This window comes from Rana temporaria, chromosome 9 (genome assembly GCF_905171775.1).
Source record: "Rana temporaria chromosome 9, aRanTem1.1, whole genome shotgun sequence".
NCBI lineage: Eukaryota > Metazoa > Chordata > Amphibia > Anura > Ranidae > Rana > Rana temporaria.
Genome location: NC_053497.1, coordinates 153,629,379 through 153,652,848, shown reverse-complemented (window position 1 = coordinate 153,652,848; position 23,470 = coordinate 153,629,379). Strand labels below are relative to the sequence as shown.

At 42.9% G+C, this 23,470-nt stretch overlaps 1 protein-coding gene across 1 annotated transcript in view; it reads right to left on the bottom strand.

Annotated features, from left to right (window-relative positions):
• ADGRD2 (adhesion G protein-coupled receptor D2) overlaps positions 1-23,090 on the bottom strand; it is a 999,543-nt gene extending 976,453 nt beyond the window's left edge. Inside the window, exon 1 of the mRNA XM_040324866.1 lies at positions 22,933-23,090. The gene's annotated coding sequence lies outside the window, so the exon portion shown is untranslated. The remainder of the gene's footprint in view (positions 1-22,932) is intronic.
• Positions 23,091-23,470: the final 380 nt, after the last annotated feature.

Below are 23,470 nucleotides of genomic sequence, written 5' to 3'. Positions count from 1 at the left end.
CCGAGGGTCTTCTTCCATCTTCTCCCCTCTTCCGCTGTTGACTCGGCGAACCCCGGTTCTTCTGCAGATGTCCGGTGCCTTCTTCTTCAGCGCTGGCTGCCTGCTATCTTTGTGTGTTAGCTCAATTTCTAACAGGCAGCCGGCGCGGTCTTCTGTGACGTCAGGGTCTTCTCTTCTGTTCTTCTCCCCTCTTCCGATGTTGACTCGTCGCCTGTTGTCGCTGTAATGATGGAAGCGCGCCTTGCATCCCATTTATATAGGCATCACCGTCCCATCATGCTCCGGCAGGTACCCACGTGGTGGGTGCCTACCCACGTGCACCCACCACGTGGGTACCTACCGGAGCATGATGGGACGGTGATGCCTATATAAATGGGATGCCTAAAGCCTCATACACACGACCGAGGAACTCGACGGGTGAAACACATCGTTTTCCTCGTCGTGTTCCTTGTTAGGCTGTCGAGAAACTCGACAAGCTAATTTTCTCCATTCCCGTCAAGGAAATAGAGAACATGCTCTCTTTTTGGCTCGTCGAGTTTCTCGATAGTTTCCTCGATGAAAATGTACACACGACCGTTTTCCTCGGCAAAAAAATATCTCCCAGCAAGTTTCTTGCTGGTTTTTGCCGAGAAACTTGGTCGTGTGTACAAAGCCTAACAGTTTCAGAGGCCCTGAAATGTAAAGATAGCACAAAACCGCCCAAATGACCCCATTTTGGAAAAAAAGACACTTCAAGCTATTTGCTGAGAGGCATATTGAGTCCATGGAATATTTTATATTTTGCCACAAGTTTCCAGAAAATGATTTTTTTTTTTTTTTTTGCACAAAATTGTCACTAAATGATATATTGTTTAAACATGAGAAATACAGGCAGATACTTATCCATCATGCCAGACCATCACGAGGCATGTGATCGGACCCAAATTTATTCTGCAACAGGGCTATGACCCCAAACATGCAGCCAATGTCAATAAGAACTATCTTCAGTTTAAACAAGAAGTCCTGGAAGTGATGGTTTGGCCCCCACAGAGCCCTGATCTCAGCATTATTGAGTCTGTCTGGGATTACATGAAGAGACAGAAGAATTTAAGGCAGCCTACTTCCACAAAAAATCTGTGAATTGTGTCTCCAAAATGTTTGGAACAACCTAACTGCAGAGTTTCTTCAAAACTGTGTGCAAGTGTACTGTCAATCGCAGCCAGTGAGGAATGAGTGGGGTGTTGGGGCCAAGCCATTCTCTGTGCGTCTATGGACTGGCTCTGAAGTGAGAAGGCACAAGTGCCCCTTTAGAAAGTCACTTGCATTCATTGGGGAGAAGGACCCAAGAAGAGGGACCATTACACAGTGCAGGTAAGTATGACATGTTTATTCTTTTATTTGAAAAAACAAAACACTAAGGTTTACAATCACTAGTGATTGTAAATGATCACATTGTAAACAACCCATTCAGTTTAAAATAGAAATAAAAGCTAAAACATTTGTGTATAGATAGAAAAAAAAACCATCATAAATATATTGATTTCCCTTTTTTATAAGTGATCACATACCTTCTGTTCCATCTTCTCAGCTACATAAGAGCTGGGGAGGAGAAGCAATAGTACAATGATCTTCCCAGTGAATAGCTGTGCAGGGGGGGGGGGTGTCAGGACAAATCTCATCACTGGAGCACAGCAGACTGAGTTCTCAGCATAGCTAGAGAACTGGCCACGATGTGTTCTGCTTAACCGCTTAACGACCGCCGCATGTACATATACGTCGGCAAAATGGCACGGACAGGCAGAACAATGTGCCCGCACGTCGCTGCCTTTCCGCGGGTCGGGGGTCCGATCGGGACCCCCCCGGTACATGCAGCGGTTGGTAGGCCTTAGGGAGCGATCCGGGATGAGGGCGCGGCTATTCGTTTCTAGCCGCCCCCTCGCGATCGCTCCCCGGAGCTGAAGAACGGGGAGAGCTGTATGTAAACACGGCTTCCCCGTGCTTCACTGTAGCGGCTGCATCGATCGTGTGATCCCTTTTATAGGGAGACTCAATCGATGACGTCAGACCTACAGCCACACCCCCCTACAGTTGTAAACACACTAGGGGAAGCATAACTCCTTCAGCGCCCCCTGTGGTTAACTCCCAAACTGCAACTGTCATTTTCACAATAAACAATGCAATTTAAATGCATTTTTTGCTGTGAAAATGACAATGGTCCCAAAAATGTGTCAAAATTGTCTGAAGTGTCCGCCATAATGTCGCAGTCATGAAAAAAATCGCTGATCGCCGCCATTAGTAGTAAAAAAAATAATAAAAATGCAATAGAACTATCCCCTATTTTGTAAACGCTATAAATTTTGCGCAAACCAATCGATAAACGCTTATTGCGGGTTTTTTTTACCAAAAATAGGTAGAAGAATACGTATCGGCCTAAACTGAGGAAAAAATAAAAATTATATATATATGTTTTTGGGGGATATTTATTATAGCAAAAAGTAAAAAATATTGAATTTTTTTCAAAATTGTCGCTCTATTTTTGTTTATAGCGCAAAAAATAAAAACCGCAGAGGTGATCAAATACCACCAAAATAAAGCTCTACTTGTGGTTAAAAAAGGACATCGATTTTGTTTGGGAGCCACGTCGCACGACCGCGCAATTGTCTGTTAAAGCGATGCAGTGACGAATCGCAAAACCTGGCCTGGGCATTTAGCTGCCTAAAGGTCCGGGGCTTAAGTGGTTAAAGTGATCAGTTTATAATAGGAAAGCAGAGGGACTGGCAGGAACACCAGGGATTTCACTCAAAGGAAGCAATACAAAGAGAACGGGATACTTTCATACAAGTACATGGTACAGCAGGCACATATCAGGAATATGGAAATGTTGGGTATACATACTATTTCAGGTCAGAGGACCTTGTCTATGCACTAGTTATAAATACTGATGGGCACTGGCTTGTATACAGCTACTAAATTTATGGATTCTACATGCACTGACTGTTATAAAAACACCATTGACCACTTTAATACCGGGCACTTATACACCTTCCTGCCCAGACCAATTTTCAGCTTTCAGCACTCTCACATTTTGAATGACAATTGCACGGTCATCCGACACTGTACCCAAACATACTTTGTATAATTTGTTTTTCACAAATAGAGCTTTCTTTTGGTGGTATTTGAGCACCTCTGGGGTTTTTATTTTTTGCACTGCAAATAAAAAAAAGAACAACAATTTAGAAAAAAATATGTTTTTCTTCTTTCTGTTATAAAACTTCGTAAATAAGTATGTTTTCTTCTTCACCAATGGGCACTGATGAGGCTCCACTGACGGGCACTGATGAAGCAGTACTGATTGGCACTGATGAGGTGGCACAGATGAAGTGGCACTTATATGCAGCACGAATAGGCACTGATAAGTGTCACTGATAAGCAGCACTGATGGGCATTGATAGGTGGCACTGATATACAGCACTGATGGGCACTCATAGGTGGCACTGATAGGTGACACTGAAGGGCAAGTATAGGTGGCACTGATTAGAGGCGCTGGCAGGCATCACTGATGGACACAAAGTGCCATCACTAATGGACAATGATTGCCATCCCTGGTGGGCTCTAGTGGGCTTACATGGTGGTCATGGGTGGGCATCCTTGCTGGCCATGGGTGGGCATCTCTGGTGGTCCTGGGTGGGCATCCTCAGGGGGGCTGCACTGATAATCAATCAACTCCCCCTGTCAGGAGAGCAGCCGATCGTCTCTCCTCTACTTGCGCCTGCCAGCACGAGTAGAGGAAAAGCCAATACACGGCATTTCCTGTTTACACTGTGATCAGCTGTAATTGGATCAATGTAAGCTTACAGTACTTGAAAAATCTCCTTTCATGAGTGCTGCCCATCTGCTGGACATTTCTTTCCACAACTTCCTTAATTTCCTGCATGCTTTGCAGTTTCTCTTCTGCTGTTTAATGTCTTAGGCCCCATACACACAAGAGAATTTATCCGCGAATACTGTCCAGCGGACCGTTTCCGCGGATAAATCCTCTCGAGGATTTCGGCGGATTTTCATGCGATGGAGTGTACACACCATCGCATTGAAATCCGCGCTGAAATCCTCTGGCTATGACGTGTTGCGCCCTCGCCGCGATTATGACGCGGCGACGTGTGCGACGCTGTCATATAAGGAATTCCACGCATGCGTCGAATCATTACGACGCATGCGGGGGATCCCTTCGGACGGATGGATCCGGTGAGTCTATACAGACCAGCGGATCCATCCGTTGGGATGGATTCCAGCAGATGGATATGCTGGGCATGTCAGCAAATATTCGATCTGCTGGAATCCATCCCAGGGGAGAAATATCAGCGGAAACAGATCCGCTGGCGTGTACACACCATAGGATCTATCCGCTGAAACCCATCTGCTGGGATTTTTCAGCGGATGGATTCTATGGTGTGTACGGGGCCTAAGAACTATATATCCCACGGTACCTTGTTTCCTGCAAGTTTGATTTATATACTGACTCTGCCTCCTGAAACTCCTCCTCTCATCACCTTTGTAGGCCAGATGGCAGGTTCTATGAAATGTGTGACACAGCAGTGCCTTACGCATAGGGCATAGTGAATATGTGTCACTGAATTCAAGAAGGTAAATGTGTGGCCATTTTCACAAAGTACGTATACAAACTTCAAGCTTCTTCAGAGTAACAGGATTATGCTGGAAATAATTGCAGTACAATGTGAAAATTAGTATATGATTTTACATTTTGGCCAAAGATATATTTTAACTTTAAACCACGCTGAAAAGAGTTATATAAAGACACTTTCTCTGATCACTGTTCATACTTTTTATATTCATCTCAAAAAAATAATAAACATTAAACACTTGAAGACCACCCCACACAGATATACTGCGGCAGGGTGGCCCTCCTGCGCAAAATGACGTACCTGTACGTGCTTTTGTGCACAGGGTCTGGGGCGTGTGCGATGGCCGCCGGCGACCCGCTCTCACAGTGATTGGACGCAGTAGGAGCCAATCGAAGGGACCAGCTGACATGACGTCCACCGGGACCCGCCGATCATTCTTTTTAGAGGCAGAACAGCGGTCTGCCTATGTAAACAAGGCAGAGCGTCATTCTACCTGAGGGGAAAGTGGAGATCGTGTGTTTCTTCTGTTTTCCCCCAGTCAAAGCATCCCCCTCCCCCACAGTTGAAAGCACCCCCGAGGGACACATTTAACCCTTTGATCTCCCCTGATGTTAACCCCTTACCTTTTTCGTAGCACTGATCAATGAATTAGTCTCACTGGTCCCCAAAAGTGTTAAAAGTGTCAGTTAGGTGTCCGATTTGTCTGCCGCAATGTTTCAGTCCCCCAAAAAAATTGCTAATCTCCGCCATTAATAGTAAAAAAAAAAAAATACATAAAAATATTCCATATTTTGTAGATACTATAACTTTTGCGCAAACCAATCAATATACGTTTGTTGGGATTTTTTTACCAAAAATATGTAGCAGAATACATATTGACCTAAATGAATGAGGAAATTCGATCTTTTTTATTTTTCTATTGGGTATGTGTATGCTAAAGTGGTTAAAAAAATAAAAAATAAAAGAGCAATATAAAGTACAAGTAAATGTTAAAAAAAAAAACGAGTGGAAAATTCCGTGTTTTTTACATGACCGTTTATTTGTTTTCTTTCACTGGCTAGATATAGCTGTTAAGAATTTAATCATTTAATGCTTTCATTGTTTTTTTCAATAAGACAAGAGTGGTCCATGTTAAAAGGAGCCTTGGTGGTGTGATAGGGGTGAGGGTGTCTGACTGGTGATCAGTAATAAATCTTTGCTTGCTGCTTTGCTGGACTGTCCTATCTCCCAGCAACCAGATGCCTTCTCTTTTACAATTCAACAAAAGATGCAGACTAATAATAATATGAGCACTTAGAGTACAAAGGAGGTGGGAAAAAAAATGATACGGCAATGTTGCTGAGCAATAGAAAACATACATATTCTGTACCTGGGGCACAGTCCAGATGCATACATTTTCCCCTTATTTGATATACTGTATATGGTGCATTTAATTGCAGAGTGTTTATTTTTTATCTTAATTATTTTGCCTAATTTAGTTTTATTACTGGGTAGAAAATACTCTTGTCAGATAGGACATGTACTGAGCTGAATTGAATTTGCAAGGCTTTTCATGAGGTGAAAAATAAAAAACACTCTCAAGCAGGAAAACTTTATTGCTCATTATGAGCCACTAAGGCAGTCAAAGTAAACCTGTTAGGGTTCACAATTTAGTAAAATTGCATTCTTACAGTTTAACAAAAAAAAAATTAACCACTTCAGCCCCGGAAGATTTTTCTGCTCAATGACCGGGCCATTTTTTACGATACGGCACAGCGTCGCTTTAACTGACAATTGCGTGGTCGTGTGATGTTGTACCCAAACAAAATTGACTTTTTTCACACACATAGAGCTTTCTTTTGGTGGTATTTGATCACCTCTGCGGTTTTTATTTTTTGCGCTGTAAACAAAAAAAGAGTGACAATTTTGAAAAAAAAAAAAAAAACATCTTTTACTTTTTGCTATATTAAATATCCAATTTAAAATAAAAAAAAAATTAAAATTCCTCAGTTTAGGCCGATATGTATTCTTCTATATATTTCTGGTAAAACAAAATTGCAATAAGCATATAATGATTGGTTTGTGCAAAAGTTTTAGGGCCAGATCCACAAAAGGGTTACGACGGCGTATCTGCTGATAGGCCGCCGTATCCCTGTTTCTATCTATGCTGCTGATTCATCAGTTACGCATAGATATCCCTAAGATCCGACATGTGTAATTGTTTTACACTGTCGGATCTTAGGATGCAGTACCGCGGCCGCCGCTGGGGGCATTTCTCGTCGTAAACCAGCGTCGGGTATGCAAATTAGCACTTACGGAGATCCATGAAGGTTTTTCCCTTTGTGAAGTCGCCGTAAGTGTTAGTTTGCCGTCGCAAAGATAGGGCTGCTTTTACAAAGTGTAAAGTTAGTACACCATGTAAAAGTATACCCGTCTTTCCCGCGTTGCTGTCAATTTTTTTAAAAAAAAATATTTTTCCCGCCGCAACTCTTTTTTACCCGTCGCAATTCACAAAACTCGGCGCAACGTAACTTCGCGCAAAGCACGTCGGGAAAATAGCGTCGGGAGCATGCGCAGTACGTCCGGTGCGGGAGCGCGCCTAATTTAAATGGGACTCGCCCCATTTGAATTGGCCCGCCTTGCGTCGGACTGATTTAGGATACACCGCCGCAAACTTCCAGGTAAGTGCTTTGTGGATCGGGCACTCACTTGGGCAATTTGCGGCGGTGTAACTTAAATCGGAAAAGTTGCGTTGCGCCCGCTCGTTGTGGATCTGGCCCATAGCGTCTACAAACTATGGGAAAGATTTATGGCATTTTAATGGCGTTTTTATTATTATTATTATTTTTTACTAGTAACGGTCGGACACTTTTGACACATTTTTTGGACCGTTCACATTTACAGAGCGATCAATGCTATAAATATGCACTGATTACTATGTAAATGTTACTGGCAGGGAAGGGGTTAACACTAGGGGCAATCAAGGGGTTAACAGTGTTCCTTATTGTGTGTTATAACTGTGGGGGGAATGGGACTGACTAGGAGAGATGACAGATCGTGGTTCCTACTTTGTAGAAACATACACTCTGTCTCCGTGGTAATTACTAGGGCAGTGAAACTGATCAAATCACCTGTGCAAAAAAATGGAGGGTCTGAAAACATGACCTGTTGGGGTGCCTTGAGGACTGGAGTTGATAAACACCGGTTTACATACACAAACTCCAGTGCTGCCGCTCGTGCATGCAATCGCACGTGCCCGTCGGCTACGTACATTGGGTTCCCTGCTGTGCATCGGGCACGCGATGTGCCTCCAGCAGCACTCACGTGTTCTCTGGTGGCTCTCCTGGGCGAGTAGTTTTAGTTTTGAACAGACTGTGGAAAGGTCAAAATCCTTGCACGGCAGTGTGAGGATGTGTTTAGGCACTGCTCCCATTCTTCACCCTACACCCTGATCTTTTTACACCTCCACTATGAGTAATACCCATTGGAGGAGGACCACTGACACCCAAGTCATTACAAATAAAAAAGAGATCTGGCACTTCTTCCTTGTTACCACACTGCACCCTGGCAGTCCAATATGATGGATGCTGGGAGTGTCCTCGGGAGAGACATCTACTGTGTCTCTGGAGTCCCGTGCCATAGACATATGCCAAAATCCATGCCATAGACATATCCTACTGCTGGGGCTTTCATTTTCATCTTGTGGTCCATAAAGGCAATGCATTTTACCTATCACAGAGCCATGCTGGTCTCCAAGACCTTTTCTTCTTCCTAGAAACTGAACCGATTTAGGTTCTGGATTGGCTCCAACTGCTGCCCGACCAGCCCCTGTATTTCTTATGAATGTCCTCCGGCTCAGGCCTTCCTCTTTGACCTCTCAGGCCGTGTATACACGGGCAAACATGTACGATGAAACCGGTCCGCCGGACCGTTTTCACCGTACATGTCTGCCCGGGGATTTCTGTACGATGGCTGTACTAACCATCGTACAGAAATCCGCGCGTAAACAATACGCGGGGCGTGTCCGCGGTGTCGCCGCGACGATGACGCGGTGTCGCCGCGACAATGACGCGGCGACGTGGGCGGGCCTGCCAGTTAAATGCTTCCACGCATGCGTCAAAGTCATTCGACGCATGCGAGGGATGGCGGGCGCTCGGACATGTACGGTAGGTCTGTACAGACGACCGAACATGTCCGAGCGGGCAGGATTCCAGCGGACTGTTTTAAAACAAGTCCAGGAATATTTGTCCGCTGGGAAAAGGCCCGGCGGGCAAATGTTTGCTGGAATCCTGCACGCTCGGGCCTACACACGACCGAACATGTCTGCTGAAACTGGTCCGCGGGCCAGTTTCAGCATACATGTGTGGTCGTGTGTAGGCGCGAGCGGGCCGAATTCCAGCAAACATTTGCCCGCCGGGCCTTTTCCCAGCGGGCAAATATTCCTGGACGTGTTTTAAAACCGGCCGCTGGAATCCTGCCCGCTCGGACATGTACGGTCGTCAGTACAGACCTACCGTACATGTCCGAGCGCCCGCCGTCCCTCGCATGCGTCGAATGACTTTGACGCATGCGTGGAAGCCTTTAAATGGCAGGCCCGCCCACGTCGCCGCGTCATCGCCGCGTCATCAACGCGGACACGCCCCGCGTAGTGTTTACGCGCGGACTTCTGTACGATGGTTAGTACAACCATCGTACAGAAGCCCTCTGGCAGGCATGTACGGTGAAAACGGTCCGACGGACCGGTTTCACCGTACATGTTTGCTCTTGAGTACCCGGCCTAAGACTTCATCACAGGCCAGACTGGGATCGGTCCATGAGTACTGCTGAGCTGTTAGGGATTCCAGCATTTTTGGACACTTTGCTAATCACCCAATATGAGAAGGTGGACACTTTCCGGGATACCCTTTTGGCCATCCAGGGATGGCCTTAGGATGATATTTTGCCCTGCTGGATACTGTTTTTGAGCCACCTCTGTAGCACATTGTCCCTCTCTCGGGGTCCACCTCAAGCTAAACTTACTGTATTTTGTTACTTTTATATGTTCAGCTGCCTGTTAACTCAACCTTGCAGTCTCCTGTTAGTGAGCTGTAGATGTAGGGTACCATACCCACCTAAATCTCCAGACTGTATATTTATGTTTATATTGGTTCATGTTTGCTTGGTATGGGGGTCTTATTGGCAACCTCTCTGAGAGGTTGGCGGTGGTGGGGGGCATAGCTGTTTTTTTTCTAGCCGACCTACCTTCTGCGACCTGATTGGCCCTGGTTTGGGTTTAGTTCCGTGGGAGGTGTTTGGTCTCCCCTTGCTGTGCAGCTGTGCCATCCATCGGGCCCCGTGGCTGCCGGAGGGAATAATTCTGCTTCTTTCTCTTGGGAGGACACAATTCTTCTGTCTGCTCCTTCAGGTTGGCTCCCAGGACAATATAAGTCTACCTTTCCCTTGTGGGTACTGAGACCCCACAAGTCCACCTTGTGCTCTGTATGATATTTGTACTCTTAGATTGGGGGTGCTGCTTACGTATGACCTTTGTACACTGTTCACTACAGATGTGATAGCCACAGTTCTGTGCATAACCCTTAAGGAAAACAGTAGGCTACCTTCAGCTGGGTTAGGTGTGCCCACCCAGGAACCATGCTGTGCACTTATTGAGGAGAGGAGGGTCATGCCGTGGGTCTCTCGGGAGTCCTCTGACCCCCTCCACTATTAATAAATGGTACCCGTACTGAATGTCACTGTGTGCCCTGCATTGTCTCTTTGTTGTCCATGATATTTGCTCCTCCCATCCTCTTTTGCACTTGCAGCTTTTTTGCCAGCTTTAAGGTTGGACACTGACCTACCCTTGTGCTCCGCAGCCCTCGCTCTTGACCTTTCTCTTTTTTTGTGCCCCCAGATATTTTGCTTGCTGTGTCAACAGGAGTAGCAGAGATCGGGACTTTTATCCTAATGAGGTAAAGGGTATCACGGTGTCAAGCACTCGATCTATGCTCCATATTGCACATGAGATCCCTTCCATTCCCTTCCCTTCCATGAACTTTTGATAGTTGCACTGTTTTTTTGCACTTATATTGCACTTTAACGCACACGCCTGTGCATTGTTATATATGCATTTTGTTGTCTGTATCATTGCACATTAATTGCATTGATTTGCACATTTGCATTGTTTTATATGCATTTTTGTCTGTACTATTGCATATTAATCACATTGAATTGCACATTTGCACTTAATTGACACATGCCATTAATACGTGGATTCATTTTTTGCATAACTTAGCGCTACACTTTATTATTTGTATTGTTGTTTGGTGCCAAATATCTGAGTTATAGTGTCTACCTGCCAATCACATATAGGGATGAACCGAACATACCCGCGTTTCGGTTCGCACCAGAAAGTTCGAACAGACCGATCGTTCACGCGAACATTTAGAACCCCATTGAAGTCTATGGGACTCGAACGTTCGAATTCAAAAGTGCTCATTTTAAAGCCCAATATTCAAGTTATTATTGGAAAACGTCTTTGAGAACCTGGGTCTTGTCCCAGGGAACATGTATCAATGGAAAAAAAAGTTTTAAAAACTGTAGTTTTTTATTGAGCAGCGATTTTAATGATGCTTAAAGTGGAAAAAAAAAATCCTTTAAATATGGTACCTGCTGGGTGTCTATAGTAGTGGCACGTGTTTAGAAATGTCCCTGCACAACTGCACAACATGAGATTACTCTCAGAAAAAAATAATTTAATACTGCTTGCGGCTTTAATTTAATGTTTGGTCCCTGCAATATGGATAAAAATCATTGAAGAAAAATAGCATAAGTTTCCCGCCACCACTCCCCCCAAGTCATTACAAGACCCAGTGCCGATCCTGACCTCCCTGGGGCCCTAAGCAAAATGACATGGCACATTAAAAATGAGAATCGGGGGGGGGGCGCTGACGACAGTGACATGTCACATTAAAGAAAGTTGAGAAGCGGGGGGAGGGGGTGTTCTGCTGTCGGAAATGACTCAGCCAGCGAGTTTAGAAGCGGGGTGAGGGGGCGAAAATGACTTCTCACCAGGCGGGGCCTCTAGTAATTTGGGGGGCCCTTTGCAGCTTTGCGGGACCCTAAGCGGCTTGCATAGTGAGCCTATAGCGAGGATCGGCCCTGACAAGTCCGTTTGGCCCTATATACTTTGAACAGCAGTATACAGGCGGTGCAAACAAGATAAGGACTGTAGGTTTCTTAAGTAGAATCAGAACCATGTCATACTTTGCTCCTGCATATTGCACAATTTCCTAAAGAGACCCTCAACAAACTACATGACACTTGTACCTGATGAGGCCACTGATGTTTCAGTGGTGGTGGCCCGTGAGACTGTCCATACAGGCTTGGCCCCAAAAAGTGCACGTGCTGTGTGGCAACAATATGTTGATTATTTTAGGGGTGGGGGGGGGCATTACAATGACAGATCTTGTCTCAATAAATTATTTTTTTGGGAAAGAAAAATTCTAGAAAAAAGGGGGGTTGCCATCCGGGGCCCCCTTTGAACAAATTCTGTGAAGAACTCCTGTTCTCTGAAGGCCTCCATTATTTCTGCAAGTCAAAATGTATCAAAAAAAACTAATGTCAGTCAAGCCTTAGCTTTCTCCCCATATCAAACCCACAAACTCATCCACTGATCATAAAGTCCAAAAATCAAGTTTCGTATCGTCGTACTGCATGATCGTTTTCACAACGTTTTCTACCGACTGCGAACGACGTTCTCACTCAGGCAATATCCTTTTATGCACTATTAAATAGCCCATGTGCAGTAACAGCTAATGCGTTTATGGGCAATTAAATAGCACATGTCCACTAACACTGAGCACTATGTTTAGGTGTAAACTAAACACTATGCAGGCAATACAACACGTTAGAGCACTGCATCTAGCACAATCTACTGCCTAACAATAGGAATAGCTGATCTAGCTAAGCTATACAGTGTATAAATATATGTACAACGCTAGGATGTATATATATCCTCTACACACTGTAAATTTAACTAAACTGACTAGCCTTCCTGCTCTATCTATCTATCTATCTATCTATCTATCTATCTATCTATCTATCTGGTAGAAAAGACACTGTGTCTCTATCTATCTCTCTCTCTCTAACTGTCTGACTGTTCTTTTCTTTGACAAAGCTGGAACACACTACACGCGGCCGCCTTACAGGCGGCCTTATATAGTGTGGGGCGTGTACTAAACCCCCTGAGCCATAATTGGCCAAAGCCACCCTTTGGCCAATTGTGGTTCTTTTTTGCGCCTTGTGATTGGCCAAGCATGCAGGGCCATGGTGTATGCTTGGCCAATCATCAGTGCGCAACGCCGCAGTGAATTATGGGCCGATGCGCGTCACTCGAATTTGGCGCTAACGACCCGTTTTGTTCGAAATTCGTCGAACGTACGAACAGACGATGTTTGAGTCGAACATACGTTCGAGTCGAACACAAAGCTCATCCCTAGTCACATATTATTATAAATTTTTTACTCACTAAGCGCGGATAATATTTTACATTTTTATGGAACAATTAGTCTCTGAAATCCATTAATTAGAAACAGTCCACAAACAATCTATGTCGCTGACTGCCTTGGCGGAGTTAACAGTTCTACAGGAACATCTGCGATCCCTATATATGCATAAGGCCAAAGTGGTAGTGGTGCGTTATAGCTGTACATATTACGAGCTAGGTGACAAGTTTGGGAAGTTGTTAGCTTTGTGTGCAATATTTTTGTTCCTATGTGCCCAGGATTTTTGATGACAAACACATGTGGAAAGCAGAAAAATGTGTTTAGTTTAATTTCATATATATTTGGTTTGTTGATTTGTTTCGGAATTCATTTAGATTCATTTAGTTTCATTACATTTATTCAATTTCTAATGAATTCCAAATTTTCTAAACGATTTTAATTCAGAATAATTGAAAACTGACAGACCGATCCAAATTCTGTGTGAAGAATAGCTGGTTGTTAACGAGTGGGCCGGCAAGCCGCGGTTTCCCCTCTGACAGCTAAATGTAAACAAAAGCATTGCCAGCAATTAAAAATTATGAAAAAAAACAGCATGGGGCCGGGGATGGATGGGGGTCATGCTGGTTATTTTTTAATAATTTTTGGTATGGTATGGATTTAAGGGGTAAAAAAAATGGCATGGACCGCACAATAGTTTTTGACAAGTCCTTTATTTTTTTTTAAAAACACTGACCACCGAACACAACTGTTCCTATCCAGGGACTCATCCCAATGACAGGTAAACATAGGGGCGGGGGTTACAGGGGATGTTACCCTGCCCGTGTCTACCTCTCCTTGAGCAAGTGCTATTATGGGGCGGGATCACCCGTTGACATCACTCAGTAACTCCACCCATATTTTTACCTGTCAGACGGCTGTGTCCCTGGACAGGAACAGTCGCGTTCAGCGGACAGCGTTTATTTTTCATTCTGGTCTGGTGTTCCTTTAGATTCAGTCTGGTTCCTTCTACACTATCATACCATGCCACAGAAGACTTACAAACGCTCGGTATTGCCACATATGCTTAACAAGGCCAAGAGCTGTACTCCTGCAATATGGAAACATTCCCAATCTCCTTCCATAGCTATGTTGTTAGCCAAGGTATAGGAAATCAATAGAATGAAAGAACTCATATCCTCAGAGCGTCACACAAGAGACTAAATTTCTCACCAAATGGTTTTACTTGGATGAATTTATGTACTTGGCAGAGTATAAATAAATTTCTGGAACATTCAGAACTTCCGCAAGATACCAGGTAGAGGGGAGCTGCCCTGTCTACTCCTATTCAGTCCTCTCCGCCCCCTTCTCCCTCCCCTTTTTTCCCCCGGCAATGGTCAGTTTTAGGCTTCATGTACATGGGATGTTGTTCAACCTCTCCTGAACGATTTAACTTGACAGCTAGAAACCAGTGTCTACCCGTGTTTACATGCCGCGTTTATTTTTTGTTTCTCTTTTCCTTTTTTGTACACAAAACTTTTTTCTTACCATATAAAGGGATGTTCTTTGACAAAATCAAATCCCTGTCCTGCCCCAACCTAGCCACTTCTGTCTACAACAGTTCACTATCAACCTCTCTAGACAAGCTTGCCCCTTCATTACGCAGAGAATCAGGCCCCAATCCCTACAACTATGGCAAACATGACACCAGAAGTCTCAAAAAACACAGCCAAGCTCTTGTGTGCCTCCATGTAAAGCCTCGTACACACGATCAGTCCATCCGATGAGAACGGTCTGAAGGACCGTTGTCATCAGTTAACCGATGAAGCTGACTGATGGTCCGTCGCGCCTACACACCATCGGTTAAAAAAAACGATCGTGTCAGAACGCGGTGACGTAAAACACAATGACGTGCTGAAAAAAACAAAGTTCAATGTTTCCTAGCATGCGTCGACTTGATTCTGAGCATGCGTGGATTTTTAACCGATGGTTGTACCTTCTAACGATCGGTTTTGACCTATCGGTTAGGAATCCATCGGTTAAAACTTAAAGCAAGTTGACTTTTTTTTAACCGATGGTTAAATAACCTATGGGGCCCACACACGATCGGTTTTGACCAATGAAAATGGTTCATCAGACCGTTGTCCTCTGGTTAACCTATTGTGTGTACGAGGCCTAAGACTAAGTCTCAGAAAGACTTCAGCCAATATAATGTAGATCTGCCCTCCAAAAATACTATTCCTGCCTCCTCACTGCCACGTAGACCTATTTTATCACTCTCATTAACACATTTCTCATTCAACTCTTCTCTGCCTTCAACTCTCTACTTCGTCTTCCATTGTCTCCACCCACTAACTCACTCACTGCCCAGAAGATCGAAAATCACTTCAAAAATAAGATTGATACTATTCGTGAGGTGATCCCCTCTGTACCTCCCCCACATTACTTCCCTCATTCAACCCTGCCACACCTGCCCCCTGGACCCTTTTGGTCACCTTCTGGCTCTATCCTACACTCTCTAACTCACATTTTCAATATCTCCCTCTGGTAGCTTCCACGACTCTCTAAAACATGCACTAGCCACCCCCATACTTAAAGTGGACGTTTACCCATAATGTTGTTTAGCAAGGAACACATACATTCCACATTAATAATTATGCTACCAAAATAAATGTGTGTTGTAAATCGCCTCCAGCATTGTTAAGGTTTCTTCTTGCTGTCCATAGATATGTCCTCCAGCCCTATAACTGAAGGTCTATACCACTTAATAATTATAGAAAACTTATTTTCAGGGTTTTTTCCTAATGCTTTTCTGCTGAAACTGCTGAATACATCCCAGTCACTTCCTAAGGGCTAAGGTTGGAGAGTCTGCCTGCATTAAGCATATGACCTATCTCAGTGTTATAGTAAGAGAATCACTTCTGGGAAAAGCTATTGAGCCAATCACATCAGCGTGAAATGACATTTCTGGTGGTGTTTTGTACTAAAACAATGTGCAGAATACTCTCAGTGTTGTCATGGTTACTAAGGGGCATTGCTTTTATTTTTTGACAGGTTTTGGAAATGAAATGGCTGCAAATTGAAATAGAAATGTAATGTTTAGTACTATTAAATTACAAAATGGACTAGGTATCCATATATCATCATGCTATGCTTTCTGTGTTCTATGTGCCATGCAGTGTACACCTTGAGTGCCTGGGGATGATGATCTTTTGCACATGCAAATGTGTTTGGGTAATAACTAGTACAACTAATACAAATATTTTTTTTTTTTTTAGGTAACAACTGTATACAAGGGATTACCCCCACTTTGAAGAAATTACCTTTTGTAGCTCTACTCGCTCAGGAGCCGCTTCGTAGATTGGGTTCTCTGTTCTTTTGCCGCAACATTATAGGCAAATTAATATTACACTGCGATCAGGAGCACAAATATAGATACCCGCAAAAAATTGAAATTCTCCCTTTTTTTAGGACTTTTATATGGCAACCAAGCTACTACGTTTGTTATATAAAAATATAAATGTTATTATTGACAGTTTAAAAAAGAAAGAAAACCTCTATGAGGATCCATCCAGTATATTAAAAACATCAATTGATCATACAGCATTGTAGCACAACATTATTTTTCAAAAGTGGTGATACCCAATACCATATGATAGTGTAAATCATGTATGATTCATAACAGTTTTAACATGGAAAGGGACATCCAACGTGTTTCAAACAAATCTTCATAAGGGATGTTTATCGCCACCAAATAACTTGACTATGTCAATGCTTAAGAGTCTACTTAGGAACCTCCTACTCCCAGCAAGCCACAAGACACCCACCAAGTGAGACCGCATAAAATAGAAAACTAGGGCCAGCTGGACACAAGATAAGTAACCCTAAAAAGCTAGTTAAAGATGACAGGTCTCCCCCAAAGGCTCAACACTAGTCGGTTCAAAGATAGGTGTAGTCCTGGAGGTTTCTGGGAACCTGATCCAAGATATAAGTTAAAAATATTAAAACTGACACGTAACATGTTAGGCAGCCCACTTAGCTATTGTGTTCTGACAGCAGTAAGACTTCATCGCCATCCAAGACATGTGGTTGGGTGGGAGGGGCAGCACTTGTCACCACTTGTTCCCCTCTCCTTTTGCTACACACTCAGATACGAGTCTGGTATGGATTTTTTTTGGGGGGGGGGGTTCACACCTTTTTTGGGGGTTTTTTGATGTGAGGTCCTCCCCCCAATCCATACCAGACCCGAACAGCCTAGTATGGAGTGGAGGGCAAACCTGCACAATGCTTTTTTTTTAAAATGTTTTAATGTCAGCTCTTTTGTGTACATATTCTGCTATCAGTGGGGAACAACCCACTGACAGCAGGGATGAGTCATGGTTGTTAGGACGTAACAACCCATGCACAAACAGATTAAAAAAACAAACTGTTGTCCAGTTACATCCATTAACATGCATGTAGGTCCATTTCAATGGACTTAGACAGAGCGTTGTTCCGTTTAAAAAGAAAAAAACCTAAATGGACACAGATGTATACGAGTTATCATCCATTTACATTAATTTGCCCATAGAAATGAATTGTTGTTAGTTTTTCATCCATCAATGAATGGATGAACAGGGGACAGACAGAACGCCCATATGAAAGGGGCCATAATGACTGAAACACATGGTAAAAAAAAAAAATTCAATCCAGCAGGCTGAAGGCAAAAAAAAAAAATCGAAGAAGCTCACTGTACTAACTATGCGATGTTAATACATCAATCTCCCCACTGTGCTATTTTGTTCTGACAGGGAGACCCCCCGCCAGAACACATTGGTCAGCGCATGCAGCCATTGGCTGAAAGAGCTGATCAGATGGTGATTTACTGCTGGTTTTCTGCAATGACCTATGCACATAGGCTGAATGTTGCCTGGTTTCTACTGTAATGGCTGATTTCTGGCAATATTCGACCCGTGTGTATGGGGGCTTAAAGGGGTTGTAAAGGAAAACATTTTTTCCTAAATAGCTTCCTTTACCTTAGTGCAGTTCTCCTTCACTTACCTCATCCTTCGATTTTGCTTTTAAATGTCCTTATTTCTTCTGAGAAATGCTCACTTCCTGTTCTTCTGTCTGTAACTCAACACCATAATGCAAGGCTTTCTCCCTGGTGTGGAGAAAGCCTCTTGAGGGGGGAGGGGGTGAGCAGGAGTGTCAGGACGCCCACTAACACACAGCTCCTTTCTCTATCTGCAAAGTAGAGAGTGTCCTGACTTGCCTGCTCGCCCCCTTTCCCCTCAATAGGCTTTCTCCACACCAGGGAGAAAGCCTTGCATTACGGTGTTAAGTTACAGACAGAAGAACAGGAAGTGAGGATTTCTCAGAAGAAATAAGGACATTTAAAAGTAAAATGGAAGGATGAGATAAATGAAGGAGGACTGCACTAAGGTAAAGGAAGCTATTTAGGGAACAAAAAGTTTCCTTTACAACCCCTTTAAAGCGGGGGTTCACCCTAAAAAAAATAAAAGAACATTTTTCCATGCCATCCAGTATACTTTTCCGCCGTACTCACAGTTTAATCCCTTAGTTAAGTTTCAGACTAGGCGTTCCTAGGCAGAGGGAAACATGATTGACGGCCGGCTATGGCGCGTCACGCTTCCCGAAAATAGCCGAAAATAGCCGAAATAGGACTTGGCTCTTCACGGCGCCTGCGCAGTCAGCTCCTAGTCTATGCGCAGGCGCCGTATAGCGCCGTGAAGAGCCGAGTCCTACTCCGGCTATTTTCGGGAAGCGTGACGCGCCATAGCCGGCCGTCAATCATGTTCCCTCTGCATAGGACTGCTCATTCCCCGCGGGGAGTTTAAAACTTAACTACGGGATTAAACTGTGAGTACAGCCCAAAAAAAAAAAAAAAAGCATACTGTAGCTTGCGCTAGTATGCTGAATTTCATGGTAGAAACTTGTTTTTTAGGGTGAACCACCGCTTTAAGTGTTCTATTGCAGTCACTCGTGGGCATCAAACAGAAACAAATCCAGACAAGCCTTTGTTGCATATATATATATACAAATATTAGTAAGAGGAGGGGGTTCAGTGGGACTTTATATGAGGTAATGGCACAGTCATTAACCTCCATCCCTGTATTGTACAATACCACATATATTGATTTGTGCAGAGTAGGCTGGTGGTTTAAATTCAAAGTCTGACGTTTTTAAAAATGTACTTTTTCTCTGAAATGGATGCAATAAAGATTAACCTTCACTCAGTCAAACAAAACAATGGGCCAGATCCTCAAAAGAGATACGCAGGCGGATCTGCTGTTCCGCCTGCGTATCCCTGTTTCTATCTTTGGAACTGATCCACAGAATCAGTTTCCAAGAGATAGACAGAAGATCCGACATGTGTAAGGGACTTACACTGCCGGATCTTAGGATGCAGTACCGCATCCGCCGCTGGGGGCATTTCGAGTCGAAATGCCGCTTCGGGTTTGCAAATTAGCACTTACGGAGATCCACAAAGCTTTTCAGCTTCGTTTTTTCTCCGTAAGTATTAAGTTGCATGTGTAAAATTAGGGCTGCTTTTACAAAGTGTAAACTGTTTACACCTTGTAAAAGTAGACCCTTCTTTCCAGCGACGCTGTCTTTTTTTTTTTTTTTTTTTTCCCCGCAACTCGTTTTTTTTCCCGACGCAACTTTTTTGACCCGGCGCGATTCACAAAGCTCGGCGTAACGTAATTTCGCGCTATGCACGTCGGGAAAATGACGTCACGAGCATGCGCAGTACGTCCGGCGCGGGAGTGCACCTAATTTAAATGGGACTTGCCCCATTTGAATTGGGAACGCCTTACGCCGGCCGGATTTAAGTTACACAGCCGAAAATTTCTAGGTAAGTGCTTTGTGGATCGGGCACTTAGGTAGAAATTTTCAGCCAGTGTAACTTAAATGGGAATTTTTAAGTTACGGCGGCTGGCTGTGGATCTGGCCCAATATTTATATCGGGTACAAGTAAGTCCCCTAGTTCAGAATTTTTTAAATAAAATCTTCCATACTCTCATTTTCCCCTTTGAATTACAGTTTTCTAATAAGATGTATGCTGTCACCAACAAACTTAGTTAAATTATATTATTGCAGAATTCTTCCTTACATCCATTTGCTGTTTTACATTTGCATTTCATACAGGGATAGTACCACATAGTGATATGGTTGAAGTTGATTGTGAAAGCACAAAAAAAAAAAAAAAAAAAAAAGGTCACAGAGCATGCTTTTTACTTTGGTAGATAAGTTGAGATATTGTGTTCCCTGGATAAGCAAACGTCCATGAACTAACACAATGCTGCAACACAAGCGCTCCAAGCGTATCAGTTATCTTGTATACATTTTCCCCTACTATTGTGCATTTCCTTTTATTAAATCGGCCCTTTCCCTTCTAGATAATCATTATTATTATGTACCAGAAAGTGAAGGTTGTTACAAACATGTCAATCATGTTTTTTTTTTTTTTTCATTTACGGCTAAACCTCATGGATGATTTGATCACATTACCAATAAATGTAATTGTTTATTACCAATCTCTTTATTGACAGCACAACAATTCTATTTTCATGCAGAGAAAGTAATGGCCGATAAAATGTTAACTCTGTCTATAGCCTACAAATAACTATCCATGTAGATCATTTTTTAGTGTTTAGCTTTTTTCATAGTGCTATTATTTTGTTGGACTGCTTATTAAATATTTTAGTCTCTACACATAATAGCTAATGTGTAAAATGTCTGCTATGGGAAAAAAAAATAATAATAATTGTGTAGCCTGTAGCAAACAATTATGCCCTGTACACACGATCGGTCAATCCGATGAGAACGGTCTGATAGATTTTTCTATCAGTTAACCGATGAAGCTGACTGATGATCAGTAGTGCCTACACACCATCAGTTAAAAAAAACGATCGTGTCAGAACGCGGTGACGTAAAACACAACGACGTGCTGAAAAAAATGAAGTTCAATGCTTCCAAGCATGCGTCGACTTGATTCTGAGCATGCGTGGATTTTTAACCGATGGACGTGCCTACAAACGATCGTTTTTTTTTTTCTATCGGTTAGGTACCAATCGGTTAATTTTAAAACAAGTTTCAAATTTTAATGGATAAATAACCGATGGGGCCTACACACGATCGGTTTGGTCTAATGAAAACGGTCCATCAGACCGTTCTCATCGGATTGACCGATCGTGTGTACGCGGCATAAGCCTCCAATCATTATGTCTCTATGTCAGGTTGGATCGTAAAACACAGATGTACAACAAGACACTTTACCTAATGCACGCTTTTTATTTATAATCCTCATTAAATTTTTTATTTGTTTCCATTCGGTAGTTTGTGTCAAATACGTCTCAAAGGGTCAGCGGTAGTGAGTCAGTCAACAGTAAGTGGTTTCAAACATGTTTAAGTGGTTTCAAACATGCTTAAGACAAACCTAGATCTATACCAAAAAGTTAGCAAAAAATAATTAAATAGCAAAAAAATGGGGCGGACTCGATGGACCGCTTGGTGTTATTTCTGCCATCATTCTTCTTTCTAAGTTTCATAATAAATTACTCCTAAGAAAGATAAACTATTAAAAACTTTACAGTAAGATTAATGCCGTGTACACACGATCGGTTAGTCTGACGATCGTGTGTGGGCCCCATCAGTTTTTTTCCCATCTGTGATAAAACTTATGCCGCGTACACATGATCGATTCGTCTGATGAAAACGGTCCGATGGCCCGTTTTCATCGGACAAACCGATCGTGTGGGCTCCATCGTTTTTTTTCCCATCGGTGAAAAAACGTAGAACCTGTTTAAAAATTATCTGATGGTTAAAAAAACAATCGTCTGTTGGCAAGTCCATCGGGTAAAAATCCACACATGCTCAGAATCAAGTTGACGCATGCTCAGAAGCATTGAACTTAATTTTTCTCAGCACGTCGTAGAGTTTTACGTCACCGCGTTGGACACGAACGGATTTTTAACTGATGGTGTGTAGGCAAGACTGATGAAAGTCATCTTCATCGGATATCTGATGAAAAAATCCATCGGTCTGTTTTCATCGGATGAACTGATTGTGTGTACGTGGCATTAGAACCTGTTTTAAAATTTTCTGATGGTTAAAAAAACGATAGAAAAAAACGATTGTCTGTGGGGAAATCCATTGGTTAAAAATCAACGCATGCTCAGAATCAAGTCGAAGCATTGAACTTCATTTTTCACAGCAAGTCGTTGTGTTTTACGTCACCGCGTTCTGACACGATCGTTTTTTTAACTGATGGTGTGTAGGCACGACTGATGAAGTCAGCTTCATCGGCCATCAGACCGTTTTCATCGGATGAACCGATCGTGTGTACGTGGCATTAGTCTGACAGCACAAATAACAGTTTTGAGATATTTTTCTTTACTTTAACGTTATTGATTTTCTGTTCATATCACCATCAAAAGAAGATTAGATGTACAGGCATACCCCGCTTTAAGTACACTCACTTTACATATACTCGCGAGTAAGGACATACCCGTGAGTGTATGTAAAGTGGCTCTCAAGCTAAAGCTGAGTAATCCTAGCACGGATAGTTCAGATTCCCCACTACTTGGAAACACACTCCCTGACCCCCCCCCCCCCACTACAGTCCCCGACACCCCCACTATAGCCCCTGACACCCCCACTACAGCCCCTAATGCCCCAGAAGTGAAAAAAGGTATTGCTTCACTTTAAGTACATTTTCGTTTTACATACATGCTCCGGTCCCAATGTGTACTTAAAAGTGGGCTACGCCTGTACCAATTATTTCTAATAAATACATGAAAGTCATAAAACCTTGACTGGTAAAACTTAGCTTGGAGGATTTTGATGTTAAAAGTAGAATGATGACTTACCTTGTTTCTTAACAAATCAGATGTCTGAAAATAATCCCTTAGACATGAAAAGAGAAAGCTAAGCTGTCTTGTTTATCAGCCATGTGTCCTGTTAATGGGACAGCGAGCATCCATCTGCATGCTATAGTTAAATCTGACGTCTGGGAAAGTTATTTGTGATGCAAATAGAAGCTATTGAGCAAATCAGTGCCCAAGCAGAGTCAACTAGAACAGTTCAGCCTCCTTCGCTCCAGGGACTCCACCCTTGTAAAACTGATCATTCTCACAGTGTGGGACAAGTTGAAGAGACTTTACTATTCATTGTAGGAATTGGTTTCTCATCTTTTTGTCATTTGTTTATCATTTATCTAAGAAGATGTAATAATTTTAACCTAAGGTATTAAAAATAATTATCATACCATTATAAATTGATATATAGAGGAAGTATTTTTATTAGAAGCCATAACTGTTATTTTTTTGTACTTTTTCGAGGTGTAGTATTAAAGTATAGTATTGTTTTAAAGTACTTATTTTAAGGATAGCATTAGATTAACTAACC